Source organism: Lipotes vexillifer, unplaced genomic scaffold (genome assembly GCF_000442215.2).
Source record: "Lipotes vexillifer unplaced genomic scaffold, Lipotes_vexillifer_v1.1 scaffold2315, whole genome shotgun sequence".
NCBI classification, from domain to species: Eukaryota; Metazoa; Chordata; class Mammalia; order Artiodactyla; family Lipotidae; genus Lipotes; species Lipotes vexillifer.
In genome coordinates this window covers 383,538-391,006 of record NW_006792404.1, presented here as the reverse complement: position 1 = coordinate 391,006, position 7,469 = coordinate 383,538, and the positions used below count along the sequence as shown (strand labels likewise).

General features: G+C 44.4%; 1 pseudogene; it reads right to left on the bottom strand.

Annotated features, from left to right (window-relative positions):
* Positions 1 to 228: 228 nt before the first annotated feature.
* Positions 229 to 7,469, bottom strand: part of LOC103091054 (regulator of nonsense transcripts 1 pseudogene) — a 133,573-nt pseudogene continuing 126,332 nt past the window's right edge.

Here is a 7,469-nt window from a genome sequence, read left to right as displayed (position 1 = left end):
ACGTACGCGGGCCTCTCACTGTTGTGGCCTCTCCCGTTGCGGAGCACAGGCTCCGGCGGCCATGGCTCACGGGCCCAGCTGCTCCGCGGCATGTGGGATCTTCCCGGACCGGGGCACGAACCCGTGTCCCCTGCGTCGGCAGGTGGACTCTCAACCACCGCGCCACCAGGGAAGCCCTATTTTTACTTTTTTAACCCAGAATAAGATGCTAGTGGAGGAGGCCACCTTCTAGTACTGGGGTAGCCCCATCACTCTGCTGGGCTGGTATGCTTGCTGCCCCTGGTACATGGAGTATATGGAGTCTTGTGACAGCGCCATGCTGCCAAGATAACTGTCCTGCGACAGCTTGGGCTGGGAGAGGTGGGCCTGACTCACCTGGAACGGCTGGCTGATGGAGATGCAGCCTGTCCTCAGGGCACATGCCCGGCTGGCCTGGCTGTTGAGGAGATTCCTCTGGCTGGTCCAGGAGGCCCAAAGCTGTTCTTCTAGAATCCCCCATGACCAGTCTTGCCTTTTGGGGTTCCCCACCTGTGGATGGCCTGTTAGCTTGTCCAAAATAACCCAGTGGCAGCATGGGTGGCATGACCAGGTTGGAGGCAATGGGGACTGTTCATGGAGGTCATGAGGCTGGGGTAGGCACTGATCATGCTGATCTGGTCATGGGTCTGGAAGCATATGTTCAAAGGCTGGCCCTGGCTGCTCTGATCAGAGACTGATCCTGGGATAATGGCTTTCTGGGGTCATACATGGATGTTGTCATGAAGTGGGCTCCAAGCTTGATGGTGATGACTAGCTCCCTGGGCTTGCTGAACTGCATGAGGCTCTCCTGCAGATTGTTCAGTGTCCCCGCCCCCAGCAGGTGGTTGTAGTTCAGCAGATGGTTCCAGAGCAGCTGCTTGGACAGGGCCCTTGGGTTGCCCATGTTGTGCTTTGGTTAGGGCCACATTAAGTGCCTGGGGTTGTTTAAAAATCCAATGCTTTGGTGCTTACTTGCCCACACGCAGAAGATGATAAAATTGTTCTTGAGCCCCTGAAATACATCCACACTGCCATTCTCCACCTCTTGGTAGGGCTTGGTGTGAAGGGAGTTACTGAGCTGCAGGTACTGTGCTGGTAGGAGCATTGGCCCTCATAGGACATGATGACGGACATTATGACGGCAATCTGGTCCAGCTTGGCAGCTGTCTTCATTAGCTTTGTGGTGATCTTTTCTATGTTTGCAGCTTCTGGCCTGTTAGGTAGGAGGTACCTGACCTGATGATCTCCTCCTGGCCCTGGGTCACACAGAGCATCTTCACATGACCTGCTGCTGTTCTGACAAGGATCCTTGCAGAAGATGTGGGACAGGAAGGCGCTGAGTGCAGGGTACCTCTGATCCTGGACCTGGAGGCGGATGATGCAGATGGGAAAGGTGCCCAGCACCACCAGGTACTCAAGGAGTGACTGGGACAGCCCAGCCTTGGCTGCCTTCTCGCATATCACCATGAGGCCCAGCTGGCAGTGGTCATCCACAAGGATCAGCTGCTTGGCTCTGAGGACACAGGGACCATACACTCCAGGGCTCAGTGGCCCGACTCCCTGTGAAACTGCATCTTGGCAAGCTTCGGTCACCCGCATGTACAGCAGATGACATCTGTGTTCACAAGCAGTTCCCTCTCAGGAGTCTGCTTCAGGGCCAAGTACCGCTTCTGGTCTGCAGATGACAGCTCCCACGTCTTGTCCTTCAGCAACTGCAGCTTCTGGAGCTCTGGCATGCTACCTGTGTTCCTGATCTGCTTGTGCAGGGCCAGGATGCACAATGGGGAGCCGAGGACCCTGGCGCAGAGCTGCATGACTTTCAGCCTGGTCAGTGGATCTTCTTGGTCAGCTGATCCTTGGCTATGTTAGTTGGGGCACAGACTAGCACAGGCCCACTGAGCCAGATGGTAGATGATGGTGGCTGAGGTCACATCTTTCCTGTGCCTAGTGGTCCCCGGATCCAGCTCAGTGGTCTCTGCAGCACCATCCTCGGAAAGTCAACCTGAGAGTGGTGGAGGTCTTGGAACTCTTGTGCTGTGAAGTACTTGGGCAGCTGGCACTTTCTGACTACGCCTAGCAGTTTATGGTAGATGTAGCCCAACATGGAGCTCTCCCCTCCACAGCAGATGTTTTCAACACTCTGCATTCTGTCTAATGAGGCTGACTTCCACATGAAATCCACCTGGAAGTTATGAGTTACCTCCAAGGTACGCCCACAACTACTCTGCAGCTCAATGGCAATCTCATTGCCATAATTATCAGGAGCCTTGATGACGTGGCCAATCCCTTTCCACAGGGGCACCAGGTCCCCTTTGTACCACAGACAAATCTTGCTCCCCTGCATGAGCTGCATGTCTCCTAACCAAATTATTACTAAAGCCTGATTATCAAAGTCAGTCTTGGGCAAAGTGAAGTAGGCAGTTCTCTTCTTGTTAAGGCCCAGGCGCCACCTGACAGTGATGTTACCTTGACTCTGAGACTCTTTCAGTTTCTTAGAGTAGTCGGTCTCCAGCTTGACCAGAGGGCCAAATATGTTCTGGTACTGGTAAGAGTCCTCCTACCTGGGGATGATATGCTGGGGCCCTGCCTCCACCCCTGGCTTCTCCAGGTCCTCCAAGGTGGTGGAAGGATTTTCCTTGCAGAGCTACTCCAGCTGGCTCATCTAATCCGTGGTGATCTGTGAGCCCACAGCTGTTCCTGCTCAGGAGGGATTGTGATCAGCCAGGACAGGAAGTAGTGGTCCTGGATCCGGGGTTTCCACTGTGAACTCTCTCAGCTGATTTTCTTGAGGCTGCTCTGAGTGGCTTAGGGCTGGCTGCACAGTTGCCCCATGACCCAGGCGGCTTTGGTAAGAATGAAGCCAAGGAGGAAGGCCTTGCTGCTGACATAGTCATAACACTCCAGAACCGTCTCCCCCGGGGCCCATCCTTGTGCAGAGTCATCTCTTTGAATTTTGCCCTCAGAGGTGACTTAGAATGTGGCTGCCAGAAGCATTTCTGTGATCTACTGAACCACTCTTGCAGGTATCACAGTAAACCATGCAGTCGGGATCGGGTATTCCCCAGTAGCTGCAGGCATGTAAGAGACATCCTTCCTGTAACAAGTATCGTCTTCATCTTCTTTGAGGTTCAACTTGGCCAACTGGCTGGTCTTGCCCACGTTCTCATTCTCGCCTGGTTCTGCAGGATACGCACGGGTCAGCCCACCCTGCGCGTCCACCTGTCCGGCTGCAGCTTCCACACGGACCCGGCCTCTAGGGCTGCCACCTTGGGAGGCGCGTCTGTGTCTGGCTGGGGAAGGCGATCTCGGTGCATTCGAACTCTGAGCCCTGCGTGTGGAAGCCTGGGAGGTTGGCTGTCTGCGCATCCAGGAAGGTGCGCATGTGCGGCTGGGCGGAAACGCCTCCAAGCTCAAGCTGCTGCCTTTGCGCTGCACGGAGCCTTCAGCCACGCCGAGGTCTAGGCCGCTGCGTAGCTGGGCAGTATCCAAAGGGCTGCAACAGCGCGAGCCGCGCGCCCAGAGCTGCCCTTGCCGCCCTCGGAGCCACCCGCAGCTCACAGCGACTGCAGGAACCGCCGTCACCACGGCCTGTTGTAAGTACGTTGCTTTAATTTTACCTATTCTGTCGGATGTGAGGTGGTCTCCATTGCATCCTTGATTTCTGATATTATTTTTTGTTTTAGGAGTTCCATTTTATTCTTTTGATATAAATTCTAGTTTTCTAGTTGATTTCTCTATCTTGTCGTCCATTTTACAGTCATTTAAAATCTTTTTCTGAAAACCAGTATCTGGATCACCTGTGCATCAGTTTCTATTTCCCCCTCCACCCCCCCCCCCCTTATTTTTTATTTTGTATACCTGGTAAAGTTTTTATTGAATTACTAAAATTATGTGTAAAAATTACAGGGATTCTTGAAATGTTATCTTTCTCTAAAGGGGATTTCTTTAGCTTCTGGCAGTCAATTAGAGTCGGCATGGATTACTTTAATTCAAAGGGGCTGAGCTGATTCACAGCTGGGTTCAAGTCTGTAAGGCTGGTCTATTTCTGGCTTAACCTCAGCATAGACTGTAGACCTTCTGGTGTCCAATTGAATACTTGGGGTTTTTATCAGAACCCCATCCTTTTGGTGGTTCTTTAATCCCATTTTTAAAATCTTCCCAGAGCCATGAAACTGAGAAAAATCCTGCATAGTTTCTCGAACTCATAGCAGCTACTTTCTGCGCCGCTTCTGTGCTTCTCAGCCTATACTACTTACAAACTGGCAAGTGCCTCAAGAGGAAAAAAGGCTCAGACTATTGGGCTCAGTTCTTTGAATTCTTCTCTCTATAATCTTGGCCTCTTAGGTTCTGGCTGTCTTGATGCCCTTGAACTCTACTTTTAGTCGTTTTAGGCTCATGACATTGCTGAAGTTCTTTAAAAGACTCTTGACTGTTTAAAGCACAAACAGTAATAATGGGTATGGGGTTTATAGAATATGTTGAATTAAAACGTATGGCTAATATACAAGGAATTGAGTGGGGATTAAGTGAAATTATACCATTGTATAGTTATTGTATTGTTCTTTAATATCTTATGAATTGAGACTGTGGTAAGTTAAGTGTGTGTATTACTATTTATAGGGTAACCATTATAACACATAACAGTGGACGCACACAAAGAAGTATTGCTAAAAACATCAATAAAATAGATAAAATTGGATAAAAATTATTCTGTAAGCACAGAAGACAATAGAAATAAATGAACAATAGAACACATAACAGATGGGACAAATAGAAAACAAATACCAAGGTCGTAGAATTAAACTGATCTGAACAAAACCGTAATTCCATTAAATGTAAGTGGACTAAATGCTCCATTAGAGAGAAGGAAATTACAAGACTGGATAAAAAGCAAGACCTATCTACATGTTGTTTACAGGATATATTTTATAATATCTAAAAACACAAATAAGTTCAGTTTGAGGAGTGGGAAAAGATATATAAAGTGAGTAAATTTATGACACAGAAATTCCATTTCTAGGTATTAAGCCAAGAGAAATGAAAACGTATGTCTGTGAAAATGTGTATAAGAGAATATTCATAGCAGGTTTTATACAAAGTAATAGCCAAAGTTTGAAAACAATCCAAGAGGCCCATCAATACGAAAATGGGTAAAGAAATTGTAGTATATTTATACAATGGAATACTTAACAGTTAAAAAGAATGAACTTTTGATTGACAAAACAACATGGATAAATCTTAAAAATAGTATCTGAGTGAATGAATTTAGATGTAAAAGAGTACTTATATATGACTTCATTTTATATAAGTTCCAAGAACAGGCAATTCTATACCATGTTAGTAGAAATGAGAAACTAGTTACCTCTAGGGGAAAGCAGACTAACCGGAAAGGGGGAATGAGGGAAATTTTGGGAGTGATGGAAATGTTCTATGTATTAATTTCAGTGGTTGTTACCCAGTCATTGTCAAAATCATTGACCTGTACTATTAAGATATATGCATTTTATTTTTTGTGATTTATACCTCAACAAAAAGTATAAAGTGAAGCATCACTTAAAGCCAAATCTGGACTAAGACATTATTTTGTTTGTTTCTTAATAACAGAAGACAATAGGTGCATACAACTTGTAAAAAAATAATAAGGAAAATAGTGTTTCCAAAAATAGAGCTGGGTTTTTTGCCATCTTATTTTAGTGGATCAGTTAGTAACATATAACCAAATATGAGGCTGAAGCCCTTGAAAAGTACAGTAGATCAGTGAATTCCTTCTTCCAATTATATGGTTCTCACAGAACTCTTGAATTTAGGTCCAGTGCATATGTCATAATATGTGTCCAAAATATTGAATAAACAGGGGAAGGAAAGGGTTTGGGTTTAAAGCGTACAGTGTTTGTGCTTTGAGCTGTATGTTGAAAGTAAGTAAAACATTAAATAAGGAAGTCTACTCCCTTATTTAAATGAAACATACAATTGTTTTATAATTTGAACCGAAAGAAGATTTAACTAGAGCCTTCTAGTCAAAAAGAATTTAAGACAATATTATAAATATTTTCAAAGCTTTAAGGTAAAGATGGATATAATGGATGAACAGATAGAGGTTCATAGTAGAAAAATGGAAACTAAAAAGGGGTCAAATGGAAATTTGAGAAGTGAGATGAAATGAGGTCATAACAACAGACTGGACAATGAGAAAAGATCAGTGAACTTGCAAATCAATAGAAATAAACCAAACAAAAGCCCAGAGTGAAAAAAATAAAAAGAGCAGTATTGACCTCTTTATTGTAGGACAACATTGTTATTGAACACACATGGAATTGGATTCATGGAATGGAAGAAAAATTGCATTAGAGAAAAATATTTGGAGGAAAAATGGTGAAACCTTTTCTAAGTTAAAACACATTATGAAAGCTTAATTACTTATTGAATATGTAAGCTCTGTGTGACTTGCAAAGTAAATTTTTCTTATCCAGCAAACTGATATGCCATTTGAGTTATGATTTTAAGCTTTACTGAGATATAGTTGAAAAAAATCAACTACACATATTTAAAGTGTACAATTTGGTAAGTTTTGACATATGAATATACCTCCCACATTTACTTATGCTTATTTGTAATTCCTCTTGCTTATCCTCTCCCTGGCCCCCAGACAACCAGTGCTCTGAGTTCTGTCAGCAAGGGTTAGTTGGATTTTTTTGGAATTTTACATAAATGGAATGAGGTTTTTCTTCCACCCAGCTTAGTGATTTGGAGGTTCATCCATGTTGTATCTATAATTAGTTCATTCTTTTTTATTGCTAAGTAGTAATATAATTCTATTCAATGAATTTTTTTTTATTGATTCCAAATCAAATCTTTATTAAGTCTCCATTGCATCAGAAGTCTTTCCCACTCTTCATTTCTTTTCTGTTTTAACATCTTCATTGGAGTGTGATTGCTTTACAGTGGTGTGTTAGTTTCTGCTTTATAACAAAGTGAATCAGATATACATATGTTCCCATATCTCTTCCCTCTTGTGTCTCCCTCCCTCCCACCCTCCCTATCCCACCCCTCTAGGTGGTCACAAAGCACCGAGCTGATCTCCCTGTGCTATGCAGCTGCTTCCCACTAGCTATCTATTTTACATTTGGTAGTGTATATATGTCCATGCCACTCTCTCACTTTGTCACAGCTTACCCTTCCCCCTCCCCATATCCTCAAGTCCATGCTCTAGTAGGTCTGTGTCTTTATTCCCGTCTTACCCCTAGGATCTTCATGACCTTTTTTTTTTTCTTTTCTTAGATTCCATATATATGTGTTAGCATACGGTATTTGTTTTTCTCTTTCTGACTTACTTCACTCTGTATGACAGACTCTAGGTCCATCCACTTCACTACAAATAACTCAATTTTGTTTCTTTTTATGGCTGAGTAATATTCCATTGTATATATGTGCCACATCTTCTTTATCCATTC